This window comes from Rattus norvegicus, chromosome 16, assembly GCF_036323735.1.
Source record: "Rattus norvegicus strain BN/NHsdMcwi chromosome 16, GRCr8, whole genome shotgun sequence".
In the NCBI taxonomy this organism is placed as follows: domain Eukaryota; kingdom Metazoa; phylum Chordata; class Mammalia; order Rodentia; family Muridae; genus Rattus; species Rattus norvegicus.
Window position 1 is genome coordinate 34,579,218 of NC_086034.1, and position 17,680 is coordinate 34,596,897.

Consider the following 17,680-nt stretch of genomic DNA (forward strand, 5'->3'; position numbering starts at 1 on the left):
GGACAAATATCATGAAAGATGCTTGATAAAGCTTCAAGGAGTTACATTTTATATTTACTTAACTTATATTTGTATCTCTATCTACTTATCTATCAATCATCTATATCTTCTATCTTTTGATTATATCTATCATCTATCATCTAGCTATATCTATCTTCCTATTATCTATATATATCTATATATCAATCAATCATCTATATTATCTATGTATCTATGTATCTATGTATGTATGTATCTATGTATGTATGTATCTATGTACCTATGTATGTATGTATTATGTATCTATGTATCTATGTATCTATGTATCTATGTATCTATGTATCTATGTATCTATGTATCTATCTATCTATCTATCTATCTATCTATCTATCTATCTAATCTTAAATTTCTGCCTGACATTGCTAGTTGAGTTGTTGATTAAGGTAGTCCAAGTGACTCCTTAAATACTGTAGGCTATTGCTGCTGCCTATTGTTACTGACTCATCAGAGATTGAAGGTAAGTCCTTATTGGAAAATGTCACATACTTCCGAAACAGGACTCAGAAAATTAGAACTGGATCTGACCTACAACCTCCTTCCTGTGGTCTTGCTTTCATAGGACCAGAAAGTACCATGTATGCTGCCAAGCAGGAAAGAAATCAACAGTGTGATTCAGCTGTGACACCTTTGGACTATGACAATGACCAGCATGGCGAGATACCTATAAAGGTGAAATATTGACTCATATCTTGGTGGTAACCATCAGCTATATGATAAGGCCCACTCAGCAAGAGGGAAATTATGACTGCTATTGGAAACCTAACCAACTACCCAGCGATAGTGAGATCATGGAGTTTAGAAGATAAAACACTGACACTTTATCAGACCACATTCTAAAACTTAGCCTTTTACAAACAGATAAGTGTAACTTTCAACCCCTCATAGTAAAAGCTTCTCTATATAGTGACTATTACAGGAAACCACGGTAGCACATAATTCAGAGATTAGAGTCATGGGGATCCCAGCCCTGATGGATAAATTTACAACACAATTCCTTCACCTAAGGTTCAAGAATATTGAAGAAGAGACAGGGCAGAAAGATAAGAACCAGAGGACCAGGAGTATGATAGTGATTTCTAGGAACGACAAGGAAGCCTCAACCTCGAAACATCAATAATGTGGTTGCCTAAATAAGACCAGCACAATGTTTATGTTAGTAGACATGCCAACAGAGGAGGAGAACTCTCACAGAGTCCCACCCCTAGAGAAAGAGCTACAGGGAACTATTGACTGCTGAGAGAGAGAATTAGCCACTCGTAGGGATGAACCCTCCAACTGATTATCTGATACAAAGTGGTCATCCCTGAAATCATATACAAACAGTCTACACTAAATGGATTCAGAAGCCTGTATTTTTATATTTATGTATAGAAAACATAATATGATATAATATAATATAATATAATATAATATAATATAATATAATATAATACATCTATTACTCAAACGAGGCCATCGACTTGAGAGAGTGAGAGGCAGATATGGGAGGAGTTGGAGGGAGGACAGGAAAAGAGGAAGTGATACAATTCTATTTTAACTAATTTTCTTTCAATTCAAAAGAAGGAATTGTCACAAGAAAAAAAAAACCAAACAAAACACCCCAGCTTCCTCTGAGGTTATTTCTTTGCTTCCTGGGCTTGAGAATCTGCAGAAACCTAAGCACTAGATCGGAATGACCAGGTGTGACTGTGCTCTGGTGCTTCAGTTTTCCTGGGCTAAAGAATTTTATTACCATGATTCGATTACGTGCAACATTCAGGATCTCTTTTGGGCCAGGCATGTGATAAGTTGCTCATTGATTTAGTTATTGTGCTGTTGCTGTGAAGAGACACCGTGGCCATGGGATCTCTTATAAAGGAGAGCATTTAACTGGGGCTTGCTTCCACTTTCAGAGGTTTAGCTGGTTATCATGGAGGGGAGCATGGTGTCAGGCAGGCAGACATATTGCTGGAGAAGTTGTTGAGAGTTCCACATTCTGATTTATAGCAGCAGAAAGAGAGACACTGGATCTGGCTTGGGCTTTTGAAACCTTGTAGCACTGCTCTCTGAAAGTGACACATTTCCTCCAACAAGGCTACACCTACTCCAACAAGGCCACACCTACTCCAACAAGGCCACACCTACTCCAACAAGGTCACATCTACTCCAACAAGGCCACACCTACTCCAACAAGGTCACATCTACTCCAACAAGGCCACACCCATTCCAACAAGGACACACACCTCCCATTCCTTTTCAAATAGCGCCATTTTGATGACCAAGCATTCAAATAACCCAGCATGTGGTGGATATTCTTATTGAAACTTCCACTCTCATTCTCTGAATTTCAAGTTCTATGTAGAATTCTTTTGTTCCTGATTGGCTGGCCTTCTGCAAGGATTAGAGATAATACTTCTAACATCATCAGTCCAGTACGTGCAAGAAATTCATTAACGGGGGCCAGGGAGATGGCATCACTGGTGAAGTGCTTGCTGTGTGGTTGTGGAGTCCGGAGTCTGGAGCTGTAGATCACATAAAATGTAATCTCTCTGAGCAGTGCATCTGTTATCCCGGCATTGGAAGGTTGGAGACAAGCTGCTCCTGGATCTCATTAACAAGTCTAACTGGATTAATGAGCTCAGTGAGGTTCAGTGTGGGACCCTGCTTAAAGCATAAGGTGGAGAGTCACTGAGGAAACACGACTCCTGGTCCTCATAAACAGGCACACAGGTGTATTCAAATGCACATGCACACATGAATGTGTACACAGTACCATATACACAGGGATTCAGGAATTAGTAGCATTTTTCTTAGTTTTGAAGGACTAAGTCAGCCTGGACCATGCTTCTTGCTTTAAGAATCCTGTATTGCTGTGGTTGTTGTCTGAAATGGAGACTCACTTTGCAGTCCTGTCATGGAATTTCCTTTGTAGACCAGACTAGCCTTGAACATCCAGAGCTATGATCAAAGCTAGGATTAAGGGCCTGTATCACCATCCTGGGCTGACACTTCGTCTTAACTTCAATGACAATAGCATAGGGCATTGTTACCTATCTTCTGAATACAAGCGAACAGTTTGAAAAGACCACGTGGATTTGAAGTGAGCTGTCCAAGAGGGAAACGTTTATAGAGAAAGAAAGCTGACCTTCGGGGTTCTACTCCTGCATCTATTCTTGTACTGCCGTTTGCCTATCAACCTTTCCCTTTTAAAATCGGTTTCCTTATATCTAAAACCACTGGGTGGGTCACGCGATTGAGTGGATTCTAGACATCTGTGCCGGCTGTAACTTCCTTGACAGGAGGGAAGACGCGTTTATACTCTTGAACACTAGGTGTCTCTCCCGGACTGGTTTTCAGTCTCGGGAGTCAGGGAAGGCATTTCTGGCTTAGGCCTGGCACTTGATTGACTGTTTTCCAGGCGCTCACTCATTCTCTTCTCGCCGGCTTCTGGTAATCCTCACTCTTTTCCTAAGCCTCATTCTCTTTCCTGGGATCTCTGCTTTATTAAGAACAGACTCCTTGGATCTCTCCTCTTCACTGCTTTGTGAACCCCAAGGGTGTTCGCTCTGCTTTTCTTCGAATCCTCTCACAGCGTTGTGTATCTCATTTACAGTTCTACTCAGAGTACCTTACAGACATTGTGGCGAGTCGCTGATTTATTTGCTGAACAAAAGGTTGCTAGTTACATTTCTGTTTTGTGTGCCAAAAGGGCTCGCCTTTTGATGTGAAAACTCAAGGTTTGGCCTCCACTTCATGTAGAAGAACTCTTCGGATTAAATTGAAATTTCTCTAGTCCTTCTTTTCCCAATAGAGTGTAGTATAGAGAGTTTTTCTAAAAAGCATGTGTTCTCTATCTAACAAAACTCATAGTGTCCAATGTTGCTGATACTCTGGGGAGGGACACCGTGGTGTTCACTGTAAGGAGAGGCAGAGAGGGTGAGAGCTAATGAAAAGTTGAGAAGGGCAAATGAGAAGTAGGTGGGCAAGCTTGGCTGAACTGCCCCTCATCCATACCTCCAATGGATAGAGATTGATCTCCCTGTGGCTCAAGGACGCCCCAGCTAAGCCAGATATCCTAGATGAGCAGTCATCACCGTCAGAGGTGCTCATCGTTTAAAACTCTCAGCTGTTAACATCAACTAATATGTCGACAGTACTATTAGCAAAGTCACTCTGCTTACACTTGGAGCTGACACAAGTTGACTTCGTTTGCTTGGCAATACTATTGGGAAATAGCGTGCTCGAGAAACCCCTGGACATGTAGTAGGAGGGGCATTGGCAGGAGGTGTTTTGGCCAGAGCACTGTGACCTTGGAAAGGCAAGAAGTGCCACTGTATTTCAGATGAAGCTGTGGTAGAGGCATCACGAAGAAACATGGATGACACTTTGTTCTCTTCCTCCTGCTCCCTTCTTACATGCCTTTCTTTTTAGAGCAAGATAACTCAGTCTGGTCTTGAACTCAAGATCCTCCTGCTAACACCCTCATTGGGCTGAGACTATGGCAGGTATCCCCATATTGGTAGTCTGATTTCTACTTACAGGGAAGAATGAATGTTGTGGGTTGATGTTAAAGTCAGAAATGAAATACATTGGGAAAAGTATTTTCTTTCGAAAATGTTTGAAACAGGAGTTTTGCCCCAGTTTTCTTCAATGAAGTGTCACTGGGTATATTAACCATAGCTCAGGGCAGACCTTTCCAACCTTGGCTGCTTCTCATTTCTCCAGATAACCTCACTTCCCCTGTCCCATTTTAGTTTTCTAAAATTTACATTCTGCATAAGAAAAAAAAAAACAACTACAATACACTTGTCTGGTTTATTTACCGTGCGGGATCCCAGGGCCACCATTTATTTATTCCTGCAAGTCTGTGTGTGCTATACTCTCTTTCACTGGTTCCACAGCTAGGGCGATGTCAAAGCTTCCCCATGAATACCTGTGTGCCGCATCCCTGTTGTGTTTGATTCTTTGGGTGTAGACTTAAGAGTGGTGTAGTAAAACCACATGGTAGTTCTGTGTTTAAATGTTTGAGGAACACTGACTTCTGTAGTGCCTGCGCTAGGTGACTTTTCCACCAATAATGTATAAGGGTTCCTCCCCAACACACCCATCTTTGCTATCGTTGGTTGGCTTGCCTGCCTGACTTCCTTCCTTCCTTCCTTCCTTCCTTCCTTCCTTCCTTCCTTCCTTCCTTCCTTCCTCCCTCTTTCTCTCTCTTCCTCCCTCCCTCCTTCCTTTTCTCATTCCCTTTCCTTCCCTTTTTCTCCCTCCCTCCCTCTTTCCCTCCTTCCTTCCTTCCTTCCTTCCTTCCTTCCTTCCTTCCTTCCTTCCTTTGTTCTGTTCTGAGATAGAGCCTCAATATGTAACCCTAGCTGACCTGAAAATCGTTATGTAGACCAGGCTGTCCTGATACTCCCAGAAATCGATCTAACTTTGCCTCTTGAGTGTTGGAATTAGAGGCCCTGGCACCATGCCTGGCCTCATTTGTTTTCCTAATGATAGCCCATCTAACTAGGGTGGATGAAACCTGAGAAGTTTTGCTTGTATTTTCTTTACGGCTAAGAATGCCGAGGATTTCCCATAGACTTTCGGTGAACTGTAAATTTTTTGTGATTTAATCATTTACCACTTGTTGATTTGTGTTTTTCAGTTTTTAACTTTTAAGTTGTTAACATACAACTTCTGGTTACATGACTAGTTACAAACACTAACATAATTTTTAAAGCTCATCTTTATTCATAAAAATTACCTTTGGGAAAGGAATTCATATTAGTTTCCATTGTCATTAAACTGTTAAACTGTTTCCTCCTTTTCTTTGTTTTACACTTAACTCATTCTTATAAGGGATGCTCAATGGAAGGTCCTATAATGGCCTTTCCCTTGTATTCTAGGGAGAGAACTGTCAGAAAGTAACTTGCTTTCCTTTATAGATGTGAATACTTCATAGATATGAAGTACTTTCCTCAACAAAGGTTCTTTTTGCAGGCAGTAGGAGCTAAGAACAGTGGCTGGTCCAAGTGTGACAGAAAGGAGGAATGAATGAACTATGATGATGACATAATGCCTTCTGGGCATTGCACTGTATCCCTCTGACCATGTGCAGTCAGAGTCACCGGGTTTCACAGACAGAAAGCGAACTCCTGCCTGATCACTGTGGCTTCCCTGGTAGGGCAAACTAATAATGGGTCATAGGAAGCTCAGTTGGGAGATTTGTTCAGGTCAAATTGGGTCAGCCTTAATTTAAGATTTGTTTAGTTTTTAGGTGGGGACTGAATGACCATTAGCTCAGCTAACAAACATTAGCACTCAGCATCAGCGCCATATTATTAGCAGGTGTTTTAACTGTGTATCCCAAGGAAGCAATGACCAGAGTGAAATTGTTGGATAAACAGATTTCCTCTTTCTCAGAATTAGAGGTTGGCCTTCTAGACAGATATTTAGATTATTAAGTTCTAAGTTAATGGAGGGATTGAGTTCCCTCTAAAGATAGGACCAGTAGCTCTCAAGCCAACTGAAGTTTAAACTGTGATTCAGAAAAGTGACTCATTCAATCACTCAATATTTATTGATTAACTTTCTTCTCATGCTACAAATGATGTTCAAGCTATTAATTGATCAGGAAAATAAAGATCTGACTATACGTTTATCCAGATTTGTGGAACAATTTGCAGAATGCCCTAATTATCTATTTGCCCATGACTCAAGGGAAATGAGTATATAAAACCTAGCTGACTACTGTTCATTCTGAGGCCAGCATTATCTTCAATGGCATCTCAGTGTAGCAGTTTACCCAGCCATGTTTTCTTTCTGTTAATGCCCTCACTGCTACTGGCGTGCAGATTACAATAGTTATCTTTCAAACTGAATTTTTGTCTGTCTCTGAAAGCCCAAATTGGATGGAACGATGATCAATAAAGTATCCAACTAATACATTATAGTACAAATGAAATGAATCATAGGAAATGAAATGACTTCTGACAAATACAGAGATGAATGCAGCTGCACAAGACTCCAGGCTGCCATTTGAAATTGATATTGTACAGTAGCCTCTTGCTGCATGAACTTCAATATCCAGCTCCTCCATGTGGCAGCTGTTCATTAATTTTATTTCTAAAGATGCTGGGCATTGGGAAATAGACTTTACTCTGCATTTCTCACTCAGTTACTAGTTCAGAATTTTTCTTATTGTAACTCACGCGAAGTGACTAAGGAAGATATTTATTCCGGAAGTCTCATTTTTATTTCAGTGACTAACTGGAGTTAGAGATTTAGTTTTGTTCTCTCTGCTTTTCTTATACAAAAATTTTATAGTTTGAAAACTCAGGATAGAATTTGAAAACATCCCTTGCAGAATGGGAATAAGACGAAGGATTCATGGTAAAAAAAATCCTATTCAAATATTGATGGGCTTATGATGGAGTTATATAGTTTAATAATGCACCATAAATTGAAATCAATGTAAGCCAATGTATGCTGAGTATTAGCATTAGGAATGCAGTTCGCCTGCAGTAGCTGCATAGTCCAGTATAATTGTTTACCTTTGTCATCATGCGGTTGGCTGGGACTCTGGCTTTTCACTGTATAGCATTGTAGAGAAGTATTATATTGTTTATCACCAGCATAAAAAGACGACAATGTAAAATCTGAGGTGTGATTTCTACTGAAAGCATCTCCTGTTTGCAACATCTTAACTCTGAAAAATCCAGCATCAAATCATCCAAAGTTGGTGAGGCTCTGTATTTTTGCTCTCTGTGTTATAAATGCATAAAGTAATTTAAAGGACAGCAGTAATTAGGTGAGCTAAGCTTCTACTCTTTCCAAGTTCACAGAGTTGTAATACGCTCTAGTAGACAGTAGCTCCCGAGAATAGAGACAAATGGACACTTTCTTGAAGTCAGATATTAACAAAGATTTTTATAAAACAGGGATTAAAATGCCTATAGACAGTATACTTTAAAAAGTTTTATTGAAGAATAATTGACTAATAAAGGCTTCACACCGTCTAAATGTACTCGGTGGGTTATACAGAAAAGAAAGGACACGATGGAGATATGTTGGGGCTTAGGGAAAGTGGGAGAGAGTGGCGAATGGAAATTATCAAGATATGTTACATGAAACGTTCAAAGAATAAGTAAAAAAAGCCGTTTTAAAAAATGAACAGTGCAGTGTGATGTCGATGCAGTCAAGGCCAGAACATCACTGCCCCTCAGCCCCTGCACACATATATCTCCCCTCAGGTGTGAGGAGGCCTTTACCAGTTTATACACGCCGCAGTCCCTCTCGCTTCCCTCCTCTCCTCTGAAAGTTAGTTTACTTTATGGAAGCGTAGATTACATAGGCTTTTTAAAAGTTCCTTTTCATTCCTTTCCTCCTTTTTCTCCTTTCAGTAAATATTTTCACAGACTCCTCCTTCTACTTTAACAAGTCAACTCTTGATTGTCTTGAAGCTTAAAATTTTAATTCAATCTTTTTCCTCAGCTCTAAAATTTTTGCTCAGTTTTAATTAATTAAAGAGACAGTGTGTCAGTGTGTAGCCCTGGCTGGCCTGGAACTTGCTATGTAGATGAGGATGGCCCCCTGCCTGTCTCTGCTTCCTGAGGGCTGAGATTAAAAGTGTGTACCACCACGGTCTGCCTTGCCAAATTTTCTAAATAAAACATGTTTTGACTACTTTTTGCATCAATTTGTGGGTTTCTATGTCTTTAAGCTTTTTTTTTTATTTTTTTACTACACAATCTTCCCTGCTGGCGTCCCATGCTAAGTTTGCATGTCTCTTGTCTTGTGTTGAAGTGTGTGCATTTCCTGCGATTAATGGTCTTTTCGAGATTTTGTTGGCTGTTGTTGGTGGCAAAGACTCTCATCTTGGTGGCATTGGTGATGGAGTGCAGTGGTTCTGGCTCCAATCAGGTGCCATGGCGTGCTCTCTTTATAGCTCAGTTAGCTGAAGTCAGCATCACTGAGTGTTTCAGAAATCCTCAGTCACTGAGCTGTGGGTGTCAGAAGAGCAAAGGGGGAGTCTTGGGATTCTCAGTAGTGAATTCTGCTGGAATCTTCTTGGTCTTTTTTTCCCTCTTACCTGAGAAGTGAATCTGAGAAAATCCTTGGTACTCACAGACTGGATTGTGAATGCTTTTTCTATGGTGGTGGTGGTGGTATTAATGTCTGATGTACAACAGTAAGGAACATGCCAGGGAGTTAGAGCCTCAAGCTGTGAGGATTGACAGCAGCCACTGATGCCTGCATGTGGAGCACCTGTGGGCTTTCTCAGAAATGTCTAGCTTCAGGCTCTATGGTCCCTAGGCACAAAGACAGTACTTCCTACCAACGGAAGAATGAGCAGGCAGGGCAACCAGGACACAAGGCTGGAGTACTGGCAAGAGAGAAAGAACAGATCTGTAGTTTGGGGAGTGGGATAGTCCCCAAATACTGTGGCTCATACATATCAGGTATGCATGATCAACAATGAATATCATAAATGTATTTTTACATTTAAAATTGGTATTTTTGAGTCTGTGTTGGGAGTGGTGAATACTCGACAGTGAAGGTCAGAGAAGAGCTTTGTGGAGTCAGTTTTCTCATCCCACATTTATGTAGGTTCCAGAGGTCAAACTCAGGTCTTCAGACTTGTTTTTACTTATTGGACTTCCTCACTGGCATCTCATGGATATTTTTGGTCAATTTGCCTGAGCAAAGTATCAAAATGATAAGATTATGTATCAACAAAATTAAAAAGGATACTTGTATACATCTCCAATGATGTCACATGGTTTTTGGATGTTAACTAAACATATCGCAGTACTTGGAAGCACCATAGCATAAGGAGAATAGGTTTGAATTGTTTGGGGAAAATACAAATGGTTGAGAACTCAGCAAATGAAGAGTTTTAACGTCCATATTCTTCCCGAGTTGTTCTTTTGAGATGAAACCTTTAAAAAAGTTTCAGCTGAGTTCACATGTTCAAAGGTCGGGGAATCACTGGGGAGGAAGACCTTTTCATTGGTTTTAAATTCAAGGATAAATCCAGACATTCAGACAGTATTCAGGTGTCTGAGCAGTAGTGCTGAAGCCAGCATGCGCGTGGAGCCATTCTTCTGTGGCTATCTCTCTGGTAACATGGCGGTCGGATGTGTCCATCTATCAGTTCTTGGCAATGTTTCATCAGACATAACTCTGAATATGAATGCACACTCAGGACAAAGAGTTTGGCCTGAGAATAGTTCTACTACATTTTGTCAGGTCAATGATCATCAACCCTAACGAATTTTTTTTATTGGTACGTATCAAACCGTTTTTGTCTCCAGGTACCTAGAAGCAGTATAGGTTTAGCATGTATAGGTTGACTCTAATCTCATGACTTTGCTCCATTTATTTCATTTCATAGATCTTTGGAAAAAATACCACTAATCTGTCCATATTTTTGCATATGCTAAGTGTGGTGGTTTGAATAGGTAAGGCCCCCATAGACTCATATGTCGGAATATTTGGTCCATAGCAAGTGGCACTATTAGGAGGTGTGGTCTCACTGGAGTGGGTGTGGCCTTGTTGGAGGAAGTGTGTCACTGTGGAAGCAGGTTTTGAGGTCTACTATGCTCAAGCTATGCCCAGAGTGGCACACATATTAGCTGTTATTTTACCATGGATTTTGAAATTTATTTATTTAATTTTAGGGAAGGCAAAGGGAAATAGTATAACTATAACTTATTTTTTCTTAAAGAATATTTTTGTGCTACATATTTTGGTCATGGTTTCCTCCATCTCCTCCTGGATCATTTTCACCTCCTGACCGATATTGGCAACTCATGCCTCCTTTCTCTCGCTAGGAAACAAAGGAGCAAACAACAGAAAAGGAAAACCAATCAAAGTCAGAATAAAAACTAAAAACAAAGATAAAACACAAATATGACTTTAAAAAATGACATTCATGTTTTACATAACATGGATCCAGATTAAAATTTCCATAGAAGAGTTGAAATTTGCATGGCCCTTCTGGAGCAGCACACAGAATTTCCTAATGGCATCTTGTTTCTCATTGAACTGTCATGGTTTTTAAATAGGGAACAATTTGAAGGGGTAATAACGGGGAGGCATGAGAGGGAGGTGGTTAAGCACTCAGTCGGTGAAGCAGTGTGTGGAGGTGGGGGTGTGGGCTCTACAACTTGCTATTATTATCTCTCTGATCATGCAGCCTCATCTTCAACTACAGCAATTACCCTTAGGCTGACATGTACTTTGAAAGGGAAGCACCAACTTCACTTCAGCTTTTTACTTTTTCTTTACTTCCCAGGGCTTAAATGGGTATTAAGTTAGAGGTGCATTTGTTGCCGAGGAAGAAAGGACACAGCTGCTGTAATATCAGAAGGAGACAACACACTTCATCTCTGAAGCCACTTCTAGTCTTCCTATCTGTGAGCAAGATTGCAATGAATGCACCCATGAGCAGAGCTTGTCTTTCCCTTTGGCTTTCAGTTTTCCCCAAATGGAATTAAAGGTCACAAGACAGGGTATTTTGAGGGGGAGGTAGGATCTTTCCATAGTCATATCTTACATGTTTGCCAAAATGTTTGTCAATTTCACTTTGTTTAGCATGTCCCAGCTTACCAGCTTCATGTGGCTGGTGAGAATGTAGTTTCCCATTTGAAAAATAATTATATATATTTTATAAGTCTCCCTGTAATTATTATGCATCAAGCTGATTATTAGCAGAATTGAATATGATCTCATGTTTAGTTTCTCTGTCCTTCTGAAAGTGAATAAGTAAGAAGGAAGAGAAAATTCCAAATGGAAATATAGTGAGAAACGAGACCAGAAGGAAGTTCTGGATTTCAGTATCAGTTTAGTGCAAAGATTATGACTTATTATGAATATTATATTAATTATGATATCCTATAATACATCCCTATGACAGGAAATGTGATTCCAACCATGGGAGAACTCTCTCCACTCACAGGGTTTGAGAGACTGTAGTCGTGTATAGCATGGAACTGAGCATAAAGGAAACAGCTTTCAGAAAGGCACAAAGACTGGGGGTTTCCTACATTGCCATGGTCACCCATTTCCATTGCTTCAGATGCGTTCTTAACATCTTTCCTGGGCAATGCTTTCACTGTAGTCATCTTTGCACACCATCTTTTCTCTGAAAGCTGCTAGTAAGTGCTAACTAATTGTACTAGCCACTTCACATGAACTTCTAAAACACCAATGTGTATATTGTCTGATATGTCTGCCCAGTTAGAATTTTAGAACCTTGTCAATCATATTTGATGAGGAAGTGTGTGAGCCAACACAAGACTTCTAAAATTTATGTGGAAACACATCTACAGATTGATGGTTGGCTGTAAACCATCTTCTTCCTAGAATTTATAGCTCACACGAGATCCTAAGGTCAAGACCACCTAGTTATTTCTTGGAATGGCAGTTTATTGCCTTGACAGATATTTTAACAACTATTTTGCACCACAAATCTTTGATAAGAAAGGTCCTGCATGTTTTACTACCTGAATGGGATTCACAAATTGCTCGGCAAAAAAAGTAGGATTCGTCAAGATGTCAGTGTCCCATTTTCAACTAGGTGTTTATGGACAATACATTATGGGAAAAATAGTGGATTGGGAAGTTTGGGAAAATAAAATTCATCTTCGTTTAAAGGAGCTAGGGTTGATAACAAAATGAAAAATTATGGTTTACAATTAGCATAATTATAATATAACACTACTAACCTGTATATTTAAGGATGTGCTATTCTTTCACTATTTTGATTGCCAAATTTAATTTTAAACCTATACTGTGAGGTGCATAATTAAAAGTAGCATGTCAGCTGCAGATTCTTAGATGTAGAACTTGAAATATATTAATGTCTGAGAACAACAATACCAACCAATCAGAGCTTGGACTAAGCCACTACCCAAAGACTATACATGGACTGACCCTGGGCTCCAAAATCATAGGTAGCAATGAATAGCCTTGTAGGGGCACCAGTGGAAGGGAAGCCCTTGGTCTTGCCAATGCTGGACCCCCAGTGTATGGGATTGTTCGGGGGGCGGTAATGGGGGGTGTATGGGGAGGGGAACACCCGTATAAAAGGGAAGGGGGAGAGGTTAGGAGGCTGAAGGACTGGAAACCAGGAAAGGGAATAACAATTGAAATGCAAATAAGAAATGCCCAACTTAAAAAATGGAAGAAAAAAAAAGAAATATATTAAAGTCTGGGTAGCAGGTGGAAACAACAATGTAGGTAGAAAGCAGTTATGAGTTAAATATATATATATATATATATTTAAGTAGATAGTTAATAAAATATACTTGTATAACTATGTTGTCCAAATTAAAAATTCTCAGATTTGGAAGAATAAAATTAGATTCTTGAGATTTTCTATTTCTACTCTTAGTCATTCAATAGGCTACTCTCCACTGAAATTGCTTCTCAAATTCAGGTTCGATAAAGAAGTTGTCTTGTTGTATAGTCTCCATTGGAGCCAAGGTGGATACCCAAAATGTTGGGGTTAGGATCAGGAATTCTTGAGGAATATTATATGAAAGCCTTCTATATCTTTGGAATCAGCATTTATAGTTTGAACACAGATCTCAAAATATGGAGGTACAACAGGAGTCTTGATTCTTTATGTTCTTGCCTCTATACCAGTACTACATGATAGAACAGACATGATGTGTGAGTCTGCACTAGTTACTTTTCTCTTTTATGTGATAAAGTATCTAAGGGGATACATTCAGGGAGGAATTATTTATTTGTGGTATCTGAGAGTCCAGTCACCAGTCTTCTGTTTTTGCTTCTGGGACCATTGTGAAGCAGAACAATGCTGTGATTGGTATGTGTAAGGAGGAGCCTGTGAAGTAGAAAAATGTGGTGGTAGGTATGTGCAAGGAGAAGCTGGCTAATGGCAGACAGGAAGCCTAGAGGAGAGCATGTAGGAAGAAGCCAGGTCAGAATATTGTCCCCAAGACATGACCTCTGTGAATTATTTCCTTCAACTAGGTTCCAATTCTTCCTTTTCAACACTTACTGATCATGTCATCATTTGAACGAATCCATCAAGGGATGAGTCCATTCACTACTCAAGACCATCATGATCTGATTATGTCTACCTTCACAGACATATTCTGAAGTATGACTCATAATCTCCTAGGTGACTCATGATCCAAGCAGACAGCCCAAATCGGTCAGCACGAGGGCAGAATGCTCACTCTGTAGAAGGAAGTTTGCATGGACACTGGTTTGGTTTTGGTTTTGTTATTTGTTTTTAACTGTGAGTTTTCCAAAATGGCCCTTAAAAGTATTGTTGTGCCAACATGAGACTTGTGGAAAAGTGAGTGGAAAGATTAACAGTCAGAGGACCAGGAAATCTGCTGTGTCTCCTAGAAAGTACAAGAACACTTCATCCATGCTATCTCAATGTGCACTGTGTGAAAAGACTCAAACACATCATGCTAATATAGAAAGAGGGAATCTCACAGGGCTACACCTCTAGACAAAGAACCATAAGTAATTAATTAGGAGAAATAGTCTTTCTGAGGTATAAATCTCCTTATTGATTATCCAATACTAAGTAGTCAGCCATGAAATCTCATACACACAAGTAATATTAAATATATTAAGCAGGTGGTATTTATATGTTTATAAACACACACATGTAAAAAATGTTTATGTGTTTATATGTTTATGGCAGTCATAAACTTCAGAGGGAGCAAGATGAGGAAACATGGGAGGAGTTCAAGGACAGAATGGGAAGGCAGAGAGTGATGTGTTGTCTTTAATTAAAAAAATTAAAACATAAATCTTGTTACTGGTTATTGTGCTTGTCCCTCAGTGTAATAGGACTACAGATCATAGTGTTCAGTTCTACCTAAATCTTAGCTGTTCTACTGATTCAGTTTTGAAAACAACTGTGATTGACATGTGCCAGGAAACATTCATGAATCCCCAAAAGATCACCAAGGGACTGAATCCGATGCAATCATATTAGGGTCTCTTTATTCAAACTTGAGCTTGAGTCACACCACCGTCTCTGATGCAGGAAAATGGGAGGGGCAACCCTAAACTTAGTTTCAGGCAAACATTTATAGAGACAAGAAAGGGGTATCTAGCCTGGCACACATCTAATTGGGGACTACTATGCTTTTGACATAATTGGCTGGTGCTGGGAGCCAAACCATAAACTTAACTTCTGCTTTCCTTCTAATTGGTGGTTGTTAGGAAGTGAAGTGACAGGGGCAGGCTTGTAACCTAGGGGTACAGATTTGTTGGAGAATAACCTGAAAATGTGCTAGACACAGGTCTTGTTGGGGGATAACCTGGAAACTGGTGCTAGACACAGGTTTTGTTGGAGATAGCCTGGAAACTGGTGCTAGGTACCGGCCTGATAGTTAAGTTAACCTTAGATCAGGTTTTCTAAGATGGATTCTGAACCCAAAAGATTTGGTCTCTCAAACACAGGCCTTCCTCACCATGATAGTTGTTTTCCTCACCTGAATAATGGTGATAATAACCTTATGTCAAGTATAGGGGCTTTGAGATGAAATGAGTTCCATAGTCTTTTCCACCAGCTTTTATGGATCTTTTTGAGGCTGGATCACTTTTTAGGCAAACAGTGACATATTACACTGTCATCTTATAGACTTCTTAATGATGCTATCATTTTCAAGAGTTTTTCCCTCCATATTTACTTAGAATTAAAGTGTCACTGTACTTTCACATGTTGATTAATTTTCTTTTCATTTTACTTTTTATATGTAAATGTAGCCTCCCTTTACTGTTATTATTTTTATGAATATTTTTTGGTTTGTGATACAGGGTGTTGGTGCACAGTCTAGGCTTCCCTCAAAGTCATGACCTTTGGTCTCTGTCTCTTTCATGCAGGAATTACAGGTGAACAGCTTACCCACGAAAGTCACCAACGTATAGTAAGACATCTGGTTAAGTTAGAACAAAGAGATGGTTACATTTCTATGATTTTGATGAGCTGTCTCGACGTAGTATAGTTATTACTTGTAATCTCCCACAGATTATTTTATTTTAGGACTAAACTTCCTTTTATTCTGAAATCATGGTATTTACGTGGTGCTAGGATCCCTGAAGAAGATATAGTACTATTTGGGATTCCCTACACTTTAGGGTTTCTAAATGATGATTCATCATAATGATAATTTTTGTGAAGGGAACATTCAGATTCTCTTTCACTGAAGCAGATTTCAATTGCCCTAAATCACCATTCTGTTTTTCACAGGCCCCTACTAATTTTCATTTATGACTCCCATGACTTCATTGGCACGGGTTAGCTTTCCAAGATATGGTCATTGACTTGTCTTTCAAAAATATATCCTGAGACATTTGAATCCTAAGTTTCTTTTTCTGGGTTTGGCAACCACTGTGACTTTAGGAGGAACCCAATCATATTTTTCTTGTTTATAGTGGTAAGACCCACCTTTTGATTCTTTCTTGAAATGTGTTTTGATAACCTCAATATTGCTGTCATGTGATTTTGGCCCACGCTTCATTTCTTCTTCATCAGCAGAGGTTTTGTCAGGTTCTGCTATGTCCTTGGAATGTGAAATGTCCCCTCAGGGTCATGTGTTTGAACACTTGGTCATGAACTGGTGGGATTGATTTGGGAAGTTGGGGAACCTTTGTGAACTGGAGCACAGCTAGAGAAAGTGAGTCACTGTGGCACAGGCTTTCAGGTTTATATCTCAACCTTGGATCCAGGAGGATTTCTGTTTCCCGTTCTGCCAAGATATGAGGCAACAATGACCTCAAGCTTCCCACCTCCTGCTGCAATGACTTCCCCATCATGCTGGACCACATCCTTTCAAACCTCATGAATGAAACAAATCCTTACTCCATTAAGTTACTTCTTGTCTGTTATTTGGTCACAACAGTGAGTTAAGTAACTTACTTATACAGGCTATTTTGAAAGATCACTGAGTGTATGGAGAAGCATGCTCTTTTTTTTTAGTTTCCCATATGAAGCATCTCAAGATGTAAAACAGAAAGTCCAACTCTCTTCCTTTAATATTATGCACAGTGATCACTCTCCCTTCTGGTATGTTTCTTCAATTCTGAAGTCACACTTTTCAAGTGACAGAGTTCACAAAACTGATAGCCATGCTGAGGCGTGTTTCTGCACAGTTTAGCACTTTGAATCTCTGAAGCTGCTCTTGTTTCCCTAGATTAAATTCTGATTAAATTCTGTCCGTGTTGGAGGTATGAGTATGCTGTGACAGATGGATATGAGCTGGGACTGGAGCTTGGGCAGATGTGTCTGTACTCACCAGGAGACTGTCACCACACAGGTCCCAGTGATGCATCCTTTGCTGTGGCAGGACTGTTCCTGACAGCTCTCTTCAGTAAGGACAGTGTGCCTCCTCTCTCTTTCAGTGTTCTACTAAAGGTAGCCTCATGCTTCTTATGAGGAAGCAACAAACTGATGTGATGTATCTGTCTTTCTGAACTTTCTAGACAACTGTGGATGAATTAGGTCCTTGTAGGGAGTTTACCTTTCCCTTCTATGGGTAGACATCTTTCTCTAATATATTCATTGAATTGCCTACTAGATAATGTCAATCTGTATCCACCACTCAGAATCTTCCTTTCTAACTAAACAATATCTGTCAACATTAAAACTGAACAACACTGAAAGCCAAGATAACACATG

General features: G+C 39.8%; 1 long non-coding RNA gene across 2 annotated transcripts in view; it reads left to right on the top strand.

Moving 5' to 3' along the window:
- The window catches only part of LOC134478862 (uncharacterized), a 33,229-nt gene that overhangs the window by 1,907 nt on the left and 13,642 nt on the right, over positions 1–17,680 (top strand). For both annotated transcript variants that reach the window (XR_010058780.1, XR_010058781.1), the window contains one exon: positions 599–708. This is a non-coding gene — a long non-coding RNA (uncharacterized LOC134478862). The remainder of the gene's footprint in view (positions 1–598; positions 709–17,680) is intronic.